General features: G+C 45.3%; 1 long non-coding RNA gene across 1 annotated transcript in view; it reads right to left on the reverse strand.

Annotated features, from left to right (window-relative positions):
- LOC309655273 overlaps positions 1 to 13,175 on the reverse strand; it is a 204,756-nt gene that overhangs the window by 77,455 nt on the left and 114,126 nt on the right. The window contains exon 2 of the long non-coding RNA XR_014260740.1: positions 12,969 to 13,077. This is a non-coding gene — a long non-coding RNA (uncharacterized lncRNA). The remainder of the gene's footprint in view (positions 1 to 12,968; positions 13,078 to 13,175) is intronic.

The following is a 13,175-nucleotide window of genomic DNA, read 5'->3' on the forward strand; positions in this document are numbered from 1 at the left end:
TGGGTCGTATGGTAGTTCTATTTGTAGTTTTTTAAGGAACCTCCATACTGTTCTCCATAGTGGCTGTATCAATTTACATTCCCACCAACAGTGCAAGAGTGTTCCCTTTCCTCCACACCCTCTCCAGCATTTATTGTTTCTAGATTTTTTGATGATGGCCATTCTGACCGGTGTGAGATGATATCTCATTGTAGTTTTGATTTGCATTTCTCTAATGATTAATGATGTTGAGCATTCTTTCATGTGTCTGTAGGCCATCTGTATATCTTCTTTGGGGAAATGTCTATTTAGGTCTTCGGCCCATTTTTGGATTGGGTTATTCGTTTTTTTGTTATTGAGCTGCATGAGCTGCTTGTAAATCTTGGAGATTAATCCTTTGTCAGTTGCTTCATTTGCAAATATTTTCTCCCATTCTGATGGTTGTCTTTTGGTCTTGTTTATGGTTTCCTTTGCTGTGCAAAAGCTTTTAAGTTTCATTAGGTCCCATTTGTTTATTTGTGTTCTTATTTCCATTTCTCTGGGAGCTGGGTCAAAAAGAATCTTGCTGTGATGTATGTCATAGAGTGTTCTGCCTATGTTTTCCTCTAAGAGTTTGATAGTGTCTGCCCTTACACTTAGGTCTTTAATCCATTTTGAGTTTATTTTTGTGCATGGTGTCAGGGAGTGTTCTATTTTCATACTTTTACATGTACCTGTCCAATTTTCCCAGCACCACTTATTGAAGAGGCTGTCTTTTCTCCACTGTATATGCTTGCCTCCTTTATCAAAAATAAGGTGCCCATATGTGTGTGGGTTTATCTCTGGGCTTTCTATCCTGTTCCATTGATCTATATTTCTGTTTTTGTGACAGTACCAAACTGTCTTGATTACTGAAGCTTTGTAATATAGTCTGAAGTCAGGGAGCCTGATTCCCCCAGCTCCATTTTTCGTTCTCAAGATTGCTTTGGCTATTCGGGGTCTTTTGTGTTTCCATACAAATTGTGAAATTTTTTGTTCTAGTTCTGTGAAAAATGCCAGTGGTAGTTTGATAGGGATTGCATTGAATCTGTAGATTGCTTTGGGTAGTAGAGTCATTTTCACAATGTTGATTCTTCCAATCCAGGAACATGGTATATCTCTCCATCTATTTGTATCATCTTTAATTTCTTTCATCAGTGTCTTATAATTTTCTGCATACAGGTCTTTTGTCTCCTTAGGTAGGTTTATTCCTAGATATTTTATTCTTTTTGTTGCAATGGTAAATGGGAGTGTTTTCTTAATTTCACTTTCAGATTTTTCGTCATTAGTGTATAGAAATGCAAGAGATTTCTGTGCATTAATTTTGTATCCTGCTACTTTACCAAATTCATTGATTAGCTCTAGGAGTTTTCTGGTAGCATCTTTAGGATTCTCTATGTATAGTATCATGTCATCTGCAAATAGTGACAGCTTTACTTCTTCTTTTCCGATTTGGATTCCTTTTATTTCTTTGTCTTCTCTGATTGCTGTGGCTAACACTTCCAAAACTATGTTGAATAATAGTGGTGAGAGTGGGCAACCTTGTCTTGTTCCTGATCTTAGTGGAAATGGTTTCAGTTTTTCACCATTGAGGACAATGTTGGCTGTGGGTTTGTCATATATGGCCTTTATTATGTTGAGGAAAGTTCCCTCTATGCCTACTTTCTGCAGGGCTTTTATCATAAATGGGTGTTGAATTTTGTCGAAAGCTTTCTCTGCATCTATTGAGATGATCATATGGTTTTTCTCCTTCAGTTTGTTAATATGATGTATCACATTGATTGATTTGCGTATATTGAAGAATCCTTGCATTCCTGGGATAAACCCCACTTGATCATGGTGTATGATCCTTTTAATGTGCTGTTGGATTCTGTTTGCTAGTATTTTGTTGAGGATTTTTGCATCTATGTTCATCAGTGATATTGGCCTGTAGTTTTCTTTCTTTGTGACATCTTTGTCTGGTTTTGGTATCAGGGTGATGGTGGCCTCGTAGAATGAGTTTGGGAGTGTTCCTCCCTCTGCAATATTTTGGAAGAGTTTGAGAAGGATAGGTGTTAGCTCTTCTCTAAATGTTTGATAGAATTCACCTGTGAAGCCATCTGGTCCTGGGCTTTTGTTTGTTGGAAGGTTTTTAATCACAGTTTCAATTTCAGTGCTTGTGATTGGTCTGTTCATATTTTCTATTTCTTCCTGGTTCAGTCTCGGCAGTTTGTGCCTTTCTAAGAATCTGTCCATTTCTTCCAGGTTGTCCATTTTATTGGCATAGAGTTGCTTGTAGTAATCTCTCATGATCTTTTGTATTTCTGCAGTGTCAGTGGTTACTTCTCCTTTTTCATTTCTAATTCTATTGATCTGAGTCTTCTCCCTTTTTCTCTTGATGAGTCTGGCTAATGGTTTATCAATTTTGTTTATCTTCTCAAAGAACCAGCTTTTAGTTTCATTGATTTTTGCTATTGTTTCCTTCATTTCTTTTTCATTTATTTCTGACCTGATCTTTATAATTTCTTTCCTTCTGCTGGCTTTGGGGTTTTTTTGTTCTTCTTTCTCTAATTGCTTTAGGTGCAAGGTTAGGTTGTTTATTCGAGATGTTTCCTGTTTCTTGAGGTAGGCTTGTATTGCTATAAACTTCCCTCTTAGCACTGCTTTTGCTGCGTCCCATAGGTTTTGGGTCGTCGTATCTCCATTGTCATTTGTTTCTAGGTATTTTTTGATTTCCCCTTTGATTTCTTCAGTGATCACTTCGTTATTAAGTAATGTATTGTGTAGCCTCCATGTGTTTGTATTTTTTACAGGTCTTTTCCTGTAATTGATATCTAGTCTCATAGCGTTGTGGTCGGAAAAGATACTTGATACGATTTCAATTTTCTTAAATTTACCAAGGCTTGATTTGTGACCCAAGATATGATCTATCCTGGAGAATGTTCCATGAGCACTTGAGAAAAATGTGTATTCTGTTGTTTTTGGATGGAATGTCCTATAAATATCAATTAAGTCTATCTTGTTTAATGTATCATTTAAAGCTTGTGTTTCCTTATTTATTTTCATTTTGGATGATCTGTCCATTGGTGAGAGTGGGGTGTTAAAGTCCCCTACTATGATTGTGTTGCTGTCGATTTCCCCTTTTATGGCTGTTAGTATTTGCCTTATGTATTGAGGTGCTCCTATGTTGGGTGCATAAATATTTACAATTGTTATACCTTCCTCTTGGATCGATCCCTTGATCATTATATAGTGTCCTTCTTTGTCTCTTGTAATAGTCTTTATTTTAAAGTCTATTTTGTCTGATATGAGAATTGCTACTCCAGCTTTCTTTTGATTTCCATTTGCATGGAATATCTTTTTCCATCCCCTCACTTTCAGTCTATATGTGTCTCTAGGTCTGAAGTGGGTCTCTTGTAGACAGCATATATATGGGTCTTGTTTTTGTATCCATTCAGCCAGCCTGTGTCTTTTGGTGGGAGCATTTAATCCATTTACATTCAAGGTAATTATCGATATGTATGTTCCTATTCCCATTTTCTTAAATGTTTTGGGTTTGTTATTGTAGGTGTTTTCCTTCTCTTGTGTTTCTTGCCTAGAGAAGTTCCTTTAGCATTTGTTGTAAAGCTGGTTTGGTGGTGCTGAACTCTCTCAGCTTTTGCTTGTCTGTAAAGGTTTTAATTTCTCCATCGAATCTGAATGAGATCCTTGCTGGGTAGTGTAATCTTGGTTGCAGGTTTTTCTCCTTCATCACTTTAAGTATATCCTGCCACTCCCTTCTGGCTTGCAGAGTTTCTGCTGAAAGATCAGATGTTAACCTTATGGGGATTCCCTTGTGTGTTATTTGTTTTTTTTCCCTTGCTGCCTTTAATATGTTTTCCTTATATTTAATTTTTGATAGTTTGATTAATATGTGTCTTGGTGTGTTTCTCCTTGGGTTTATCCTGTATGGGACTCTCTGTGCTTCCAGGACTTGATTAACTATTTCCTTTCCCATATTAGGGAAGTTTTCAACTATAATCTCTTCAAATATCTTCTCAGTCCCTTTCTTTTTCTCTTCTTCTTCTGGGACCCCTATAATTCGAATGTTGGCGCGTTTAATGTTGTCCCAGAGGTCTCTGAGACTGTCCTCAGTTCTTTTCATTCTTTTTTCTTTATCCTGCTCTGCAGTAGTTATTTCCACCATTTTATCTTCCAGGTCACTTATCCTTTCTTCTGCCTCAGTTATTCTGCTATTGATCCCATCTAGAGTATTTTTAATTTCATTTATTGTGGTTTTCATCATTGCTTGGTTCCTCTTTAGTTCTTCTACGTCCTTGTTAAATGTTTCTTGCATTTTGTCTATTCTATTTCCAAGATTTTGGATCATCCTTACTATCATTATTCTGAATTCTTTTTCAGGTAGACTACCTATTTCCTCTTCATTTGTTAAGTCTGGTATGTTCTGACCCTGCTCCTTCATCTGCTGTGTGTTTTTCTGTCGTCTCATTTTGCTTATCTTACTGTGTTTGGGGTCTCCTTTTCACAGGCTGCAGGTTCGTAGTTCCTGTTGTTTTTGGTATCTGTCCCCAGTGGCTAAGGTTGGTTCAGTGGGTTGTGTAGGCTTCCTGGTGGAGGGAACTAGTGCCTGAGTTCTGGTGGATGAGGTTGGCTCTTGTCTTTCTGGTGGGCACGTCCACGTCTGGTGGTGTATTTTGGGGTGTCTGTGGCCTTATTATGATTTTAGGCAGCCTCTCTGCTAATGGATGGGGCTGTGTTCCTGTCTTGCTAGTTGTTTGGCATATGGTGTCCAGCACTGTAGCTTGTTGGTCGTTGAGTGAAGCTGGGTCTTGATGTTGAGATGGAGATCTCTGAGAGATTTTTGCCGTTTGGTATTACGTGAAGCTGGGAGGTCTCTTGTGGACCAGTGTCCTGAAGTTGGCTCTCCCGCTTCAGAGGCACGGCCCTGATGCCTGGCTGGAGTACCAAGAGCCTTTCGTCCACACGGCTCAGAGTAAAAGGGAGAAAAAATAGAAAGAAAGAAAGAAAGAAAGAAAGAGGCTATAATATAGTGAAGTAAAATAAAGCTATTGTAAAGCAAAGCTATACAGACAAAATCGCACCCAGAAGCATATACATATACACTCACAAATAAAGGAAAAGGGGAAAAATTAATATATCCTGCTCCCAAAGTCCACCTCCTGAATTTGGGATGATTCGTTGTCTATTCAGGTATTCACCAGATGCAGGCACATCAAGTTGTTTGTGGAGTTTTAATCCGCTGCTTCTAAGGTTGCTGGGAGAGATTTCCCCTTATCTTCCCTGTTCGCACAGTTCCTGGGGTTCAGCTTTGGATTTGGACCCGCCTCTGCGTGTAGGTCGCCTGAGGGCGTCTATTCCCCGCACAGACAGGACGGGGTTAAAGGAGCAGCTGCTTCGGGGGCTCTGGCTCACTCAGGCCGCGGGGAGGGAGGTGTACAGAGGAGGCGGGGTGAGCCTGCGGCGGCCGAGGCCGGCGTGACGTTGCACCAGCCTGAGACGGGCAGTGCGTTCTCCCGGGGAACTTGTCCCCGGATCACGGGACCCTGGCAGTGGCGGGCTGCACAGGCTCCCGGGAGGGGCGATGTGGATAGTGACTTGTGCTCACACACAGGCTTTTTGGAGGCGGCAGCAGCAGCCCCAGCGTCTCACGCCCGTCTCTGGGGTCCGTGCTGATCGCCGCGGCTCACGCCTTTCTCTGGAGCTCGTTTAGGCGGCACTCTGAATCCCCTCTCCTTGCGCGCCGCGAAACAAAGAGGCAAGAAAAAGTCTCTTGCCTCTTCGGCAGCTGCAGACTTTTTCCCGGACTCCCTACCAGCCAGCTGTGGTGCGCTAACCCCTTCAGGCTGTGTTCACGCCGCCAGCCCCAGTCCTCTCCCTGCGATCCAACCGAAACCGAAACCCGAGCCTCAGCTCCCAGCCCCGCCCGCCGAGCAGACAAGCCTCTGGGGCTGGTGAGTGCTGCTCCGCGCCGAGCCTCTGTGCGGGAGTCTCTCCTTTTTTTTCCTCTGCGCCCCTGTTGCTGTGGGGTCTGCGGTGATCGCCGCGGCTCGCGCCCTTCTCTGGAGTTCGTTTAGGCGGCGCTCTGAATCCCCTCTCCTTGCGCGCCGCGAAACAAAGAGGCAAGAAAAAGTCCCTTGCCTCTTCGGCAGCTGCAGACTTTTTCCCAGTCTCCCTCCCAGCCAGCTGTTGTGCGCTAATCCCTTCAGGCTGTGTTCACGCCGCCAGCCTCAGTCCTCTCCCTGCGATCCGACCGAAGCCGAGCCTCAGCTCCCAGCCCCGCCCGCCCCGGCGGGGGAGCAGACAAGCCTCTCGGGCTGGAGAGTGCTGCTCGGCGCCGAGCCTCTGTGCGGGAATCTCTCCGTTTTTCCCTCTGCGCCCCTGTTGCTGTGGGATCCGCGTTGGTAGCTGTGGCTCGCGCCCGTCTCTGAAGTTCGTTTAGGCAGCGCTCTGAATCCCCTCTCCTCGCGCACCCGGAAACAAAGAGGGAAGAAAAAGTCTCCTGCCTCTTTGGCAGCTGCAGACTTTTTCCCGGACTCCCTCTTGGCTAGCTGTGGTGCACTAACGCCTTCAGTCTGTGTTCACGCCGCCAACCCCAGTCCTCTCCCTGCGATCCGACCGAAGCCCGAGCCTCAGCTCCCAGCCCCGCCCGCCCCGGCGGGTGAGCAGACAAGCCTCTCGGGCTGGAGAGTGCTGCTCGGCGCCGAGCCTCCGTGCGGGAACCTCTCCGCTTTGCCCTCCGCACCCCTGTGGCTGCGCTCTCCTCCGTGGCTCCGAAGCTTCCCCCCTCTGCCACCCGCAGTCTCCGCCCGCGAAGGGGCTTCCTAGTGCGTGGAAATCTTTCCTCCTTCACGGCTCCCTCCCACTAGTGCAGGTGCCGTCCCTATTCTTTTGTCTCTGTTATTTCTTTTTTCTTTTGCCCTACCCAAGTACGGGGGGAGTTTCTTGCCTTTTTGGAGGTCGGACGTTTTCTGCCAGCGTTCAGTGGGTGTTCTGTAGGAGCAGTTCCACGTGTAGATGTATTTCTACTGTATCTGTGGGAAGGAAGGTGATCTCCGCGTCTTACTCTTCCGCCATCTTCCCGAGGACCCACCATAGCAATTTTTTTATGCATAAAATACCTACTGCATTATCTCCATCTTGTTTTATTTATTTATTTTTTAAAACTTTATTTTATTTTATTTTATTTATGTGGGATCTTAGTTCCTCGACCAGGGATCAAACCTGTGTCCCCTGCAGTGGAAGCACAGAGTCTTAACCACTGGACCACAAGGGAAGTCCCTATTTATTTATTTTTTTTACATTTTCTGTTCCTTGAATTAGCTTTGTTTTTCTCCAGGTCCACACTTCTGTTTATTCATCTTAGTCCTTCTCTTTAGATACAACAGTTTTCCCGAAATATCCATATTATTTACCTGTCTTTGTGAACCATAAATTCCTTGCTTTTCTGTATTTTAAGAAAAAATGACTAGGAGTCTAACACCGGACAGCTGAAGAGGACTCCTTCGGCAGGCGTGCGGTGGGGCAGCCTCTCGTGGCCTCTCCTGACCCACATCTGACCCTGGGGTCTGTGTGTAGGTCAACGGTATTGGGAAGCAACCTTTACAAGGCGGGTGTGGGTGCAGAGGAGGCTGCGAGGCGTAGGCAGGACCCTCTCCCTCCACACTGTGAAAATGAAGAGGGCCGTGCTGGGTGCAAAAGCCCACGCCAGGACAACTTCCTTCTTCTCCCCAGCTTGTCATTTCCTCTGGTCACTGATGGCTGTTTTTAGACCGAGGGTGCTGACACTTGTTCTGGCTTCTGCATCCTTCTCCAGTTTCTCTTCTCTGCAAAACTCCTGCTCTGGTTCATCTGTTACTACCCTCCCATCCTCTTGTGAGGCACTAGATTTTTGTAAAAATGTCTGACAGACTGATACCCTTCTCCCGGGATTCTCATAATTTTAATGATCACATCAAGGAGACTTTTTAAGGGGGAAAAGGTAAATCAGTGTGAAAGCTTTTGCTCTATTGTTTATAATTTTTTCATCAGAGTGTTCTAATGTATCCATTTTATGCAACAAGAAATTAGCATGGTTTTCTAATTTCCTAGGAATATCAAAAGTGTATCATTCAGGGTTCTCCAGAGAAAAGGAACTAATAGGACAAATACAGATATATAGAAAGTGATTAATTATGAGGGATTAGCTCATCTGATAGTGGAGGTTGAGAAGTCTTTTGATCTACTATCTACAAGTTGGAGGCCCAGGGAAGCCGGTGACATAGCTGCAGTCCAAACCCGACGGCTTGAGAACCAGGGCAACCCACGGGGTAAGTCCCAGTCCAAGGGCAGGAGGAGATCTATGTCCCAGTTCAAGTAAGTAAATCAGGCACGAAGAGCAAATTTGCCCTTTCTCTGCCTTTTTGCTCTATTCAGGTCCTCAAGGGATTGGATGATACCCACACTTCTTTATTCAGTCTACCGATTCAAATGTTAATCTCATCCCGAAACAGACGCACTCAGAAATAATATTTAGCCAGCTATCTGGGCACCCTGCAGCCCAGTCAAGATGACTCATAAAATTAACCATTGCATCCTCACAATCTAGATGTGAATGCATACAAACAAAGCCCAGGTAAAAGAACAATTCTTGGGAAAGGGTAACAGGTGGCTTCAGAAACTCATTGAAGGAGAAAGGGCGATCTTATATTCCTGAACTGAATGACTTGAAATGTGGGGAGCTAATGGAAATGCTCTACCTTGTCTGGTTTTGATCTGTTGCAGACAGTGTGATTCATGATGTTATGCAATTACTACCAGAATCTCTGATATAATGAGACGCCTTTGGGGTGCAAATGAGGATCATTAAATGACACGGAAACAAAATAATCAAGGAATAGAAGACGCTAGACTAGATAAGGTTAGAGACATTTCTATTAACCACACCTGTACTTGCTTTGTCAATTCTTCAATAAGAAGAAATCAAAGTTAATATCAAATATGTACCATATATCATTGCAGTCATTACATTTATAGAAAAGCACAATTAAAATAAGTGGTAAAGTTATTTTGTAGTGTGAGTTCAGGAAACTTCAATAATTCTTCTTTCAATGTCATATTAATACCTCAAATTTAAGAACTTACTTTTGTATTGTGCTGGATCAAGCAGAATTCAACTTGAAAATTACAGGTAAAATGCTGGTGTTCAGAATGAGCAGACAAGAAAAGTGGTGCCCTAAGAGCATATCTATTTTTTTTTTAATGTATTGCCCTCTGACTCTGTCTCATAGTTGATGCATGGTTAATTTAATAGTCTGATGTTTGTAACCTTGGATTCTCATGGATCCAATAGCTAGATGTACAGCTGATCCAGCTTCAAAGAGCCTCAAACCATAAGTCAATTTTTTTGTGGTATTCTCTGGGCTTTGCATTTTTCACTAGAGTCTGCAAGGACTCTTACCCCAGATAGGTTTAAGAACCATTGTGGTAAAAATTTGGGAAAAACGAGTTAAGAGATTTAAGAGTGGGGAAAAGGGATTTTCTTTTAATCAGCAGCAGGCCTCAAGCACCCTGAGGCTTTTGCTCACCTAGCTCTACAAATGGAATAAAAGGGCTATTTTGAAACACGTAAGAAAAGGAGGAATGAGCAAGGGATACAGCAGGCACTTGTTCTCCTGTTTCTCTTCCATTCCACTTGAAGGGGCGGGGGCAGGGGACTGGCTGCCCTCAGCCTGCTGGACGCAGAGGCTGAACACGGCAGAGGCAGCCGAGGACGGGAAGGGGGAAAGCCAGCCCCAGGCAGGCAGCGCGCTAGGTGGACAGCGCTGGTTCACAAGCCTCAGTGTGAAACAGCTTTTAATTCTGCAGTGCCGTACCACCCACTACAACACCAAACTATAACTTCACTAATTAGAGTTCAACTTAGTCTGCAAATGCACACTATTTGCTATTTTGCCTTATTTATTTATTTATCTGTAAAGACTTTGATTCTACAATACCATTTGGATCTTGACTTCCACTTTGGATTTGGGCTGACAGTTTGATAAATATTATCTCAGAGGACCTCACAGCCTGATAATTCTCCTCTGGAAGCCTGAACAACTGTGTTAGTCTTAAATGCAAATCAAACCCAAGAAGAAGGTGTGGGTTGACACTGGTTGGTGTGACACTCCGCCTAACAGCTTACTGTGCCGAATCTAATAAAGCCAAAGAAAAGAGCCAACGACAGGAGAAATTAGAGCCAATGTCCCACACTAAAGAGCACAGTGCAAGCCTGGTTCAGCCCTGCAGCCCCGGAACTCTCTTCCTTTATAAGATTCCTTGATTTCCTTCCATCTACACGGCGTCTCTCTGCCCAGGTGATAAATGGGTTCTGATGTGGAACAGGGTTTATGTATCTAGTCCCCTGGGAGAGAGACGACAGAATGCCTGGGTCCACCACCTTGCCCTGGTTTCCCGTGAGCAGGTGTATATTTATGTCTCTCCAGGAGATCTTCATACTGACAAACAAGGATGTTTATTGACGGCTTACGGAGGAGTACCACATTTCACTGAATCTAAGTTGCCATCTACTGCAACTCGCATCCTGATTTCAAACATGTTGCAAAGTAAAAACATGTGCATATTTAAACTGATGGAGAAATCCAGACATAGGAAACTCATTCAGGAAAAGAACAGACTAACTTGGTGATCTCAAGCCACAAAAAAATGAATGCGTACTAGAATGTTACTCTGAGGTTCTTTCAGTTCTATATGTATAATATATAATATACCATCTAGAAGCCCATCTACAGGTAATTGGTAAAAATAAATTGCATCACAGCTGGATTATGGAATAGTATGTAGCCACTACAGTATGAATTAGATCTACCTGCAGGGCATGTGAATTGCAATGGTTATATATATATTGTTCTTCTGTTTGTTTTTGTTTTCCTTTTCTCTCCAGCTTTATTGAGGTGTAACTGTTACACAAAAATGCACTTAATTAATGTATAAAACTCGGGGAGTTTAGACATATATATGCACTTGTGTTATTATCACCACAATCCAGTGGCGAACAAAATAGGTTTCAAAACAGTATTATGAGTATTATGATCTCATTTTTATAATATTTATAAATGTCAGTGCATCACACACGTCTGGGAGCATAAAAATTAAATAGTCTGCAGTTACTCTTTCTGAGAGGTGGCATGTTTTTGGGTGACAGGCAGAGTCTATGTTTGAATTTACACTTCTGTGTGTGTGTGTGTTTGTTAGATGTTTTGTTTTTCATGCTAAGTATAGATTACTTTATAATTAGCAAGAACGGTAAAGACATTTCAGCTGTGAAAAAAAAATCTGTAATCTATATCTTTAAAACTGTTAACCAATATGCAATTTATGTGGATATAGTGGTGAACAAAAACAAACAATATCCCTGTTTTCTCAGAGTCACAGTCAAGTCTGAGACAGAGCTGGGCTGAACACATGGCGGAAACCCTGACGGTCTGACGGCAGAGGCGGCCTTGGATGGAGGGCGTGATGGAACCTGGCCCGAGGGAGGACGGGGAGCTGCGGCTGCTCAGAGCGGCTTTGGAGCCCAGGGCATTTGGTGGGGGAAGTGGGGAGGACTGAGTGGCGGGAGGAAGGCAGAACGGCCAGGTTACGATTACGTCTGGGGAGCTGCGGTTTGAGGGGCCCTGAGACGTTCAAGTGAGGCGTCTTGAGTCTGAAGCTCAGAGGACCGGCTTCAAGTGGACAGAGCATCCGGAGCCCGTAGGGAGGGTGACAGGGGACTGTCCTGGGGCGGCCGGGAGGGGAGAGGGGGCTCCGCGAAGTGTCTGAGAGGTGTCCCTGGGGCAGGAGGGATGACACAGCCAAGAGGAGGAAGGGCAGAGCTGGGCCCAGGGCGGGCGCTGTGGGAGCCGGGGTGACCTGGGCAGACGCGTTTCAATGCCACAGGCTGTTTTGGTGGGGGTGCTGGGGGCGGAAGCCACGTTGGGGGCGAGAGCGGGGGAGAGGATGAGGCATCTGTTGCAAGGCTGGACAAGAGAGGGGGACCGGGCCGAGGGAGGCTGTCTTTTCCCCTCCTAACCTGGGAGACACTGCCCAGGTATGAAGCCTTGTGAAGATGTCCTCCTGTGAAGCCACTGCGAATATAGGACAGGAGGGGCGTGTCCCCGCGGCATGCGGGAGGCAGGAGAGCCTGGCTCGCAGGAGGCTCCCGGCGGGGCGCCCCGCCTGCGGCTCCGCCCCCGGACTTGGGCCCCAAGGGGAGCCCCCTTACTGTGTGTTCTGAGGATTCACACCACGCTCCCCGCTCCTGGTGGGGCACCCGGGATGCCGACGACGGACACCACCTCAAAGACACGGCGACTCGGTGTACACCCTCCCCCCGTGGACACACCTTTCCAAACCTTTTAAGGAAAGCTGTTGTCTTGGAAAGGCCCCCAGCTGAAAACACACACGCAACGTGCTCTTTATCTGTTGCACAAACACTTACTGAACACCTGCTGAATAAAGATACTGCAGGGGCTACGTGGAGACACGAAGCGACTGGAGTTCAGGGGCTCCGTCAGTCCCCAAAGCCTGTGCTGCAGGAAGAGCGGGTGCCTGAAAACTGGCCCTGCCCCACCCGTACAGCAGCGCTCAGAAACGTGCACGAAAGCGTGTTTCCAACACTCCAGACACGCGAAGCAGACTGAGGACAGTGCAGATGGCCCTCGGAGCTTCCTAAGGAAACCTTTATCAGGAGGTGTAGAAGGTAAAACCCAGCTATGGAGCAGAAGCTCCCCATCTACTCCGAGAACTGAGAGCAGGACGGTTTCTTTCCCTCACACACGGGGAGGGAACCACTCTCCCCACTCCCACTCCCTGGAAGACTTGTGAAATCACACATTCTAGAGGCTGGACCACACCTAGGATTCCTGATTTAGCAGGTTTGGGGTGGGTGGGGCCAGAGAATCTGCATTTCTGACAAGTTATCTTGCAGAAACTGCTTGTCCAGAGAACCTTACCTTGAGAACCATCCCAGGGCATTTCATCATTTGCAGGGTTGAAGGCTGGTTCCCCACCATCCCAGACTGCAGAGTGGACGGGGCCTTGAGCATGGCAGCAGTTCTGGTCCTGGGGGAAGGAGACATTTGATGAGCAGCTAGCTGTGGCCTCTCAGGCCAGCCCCAGTACCTACGGATGCCAAAGCCAGGGGAGCTCATCTTCCCAAA

Source organism: Balaenoptera physalus, assembly GCF_965194825.1.
Source record: "Balaenoptera physalus genome assembly, chromosome: 2".
Classification (NCBI taxonomy): domain Eukaryota; kingdom Metazoa; phylum Chordata; class Mammalia; order Artiodactyla; family Balaenopteridae; genus Balaenoptera; species Balaenoptera physalus.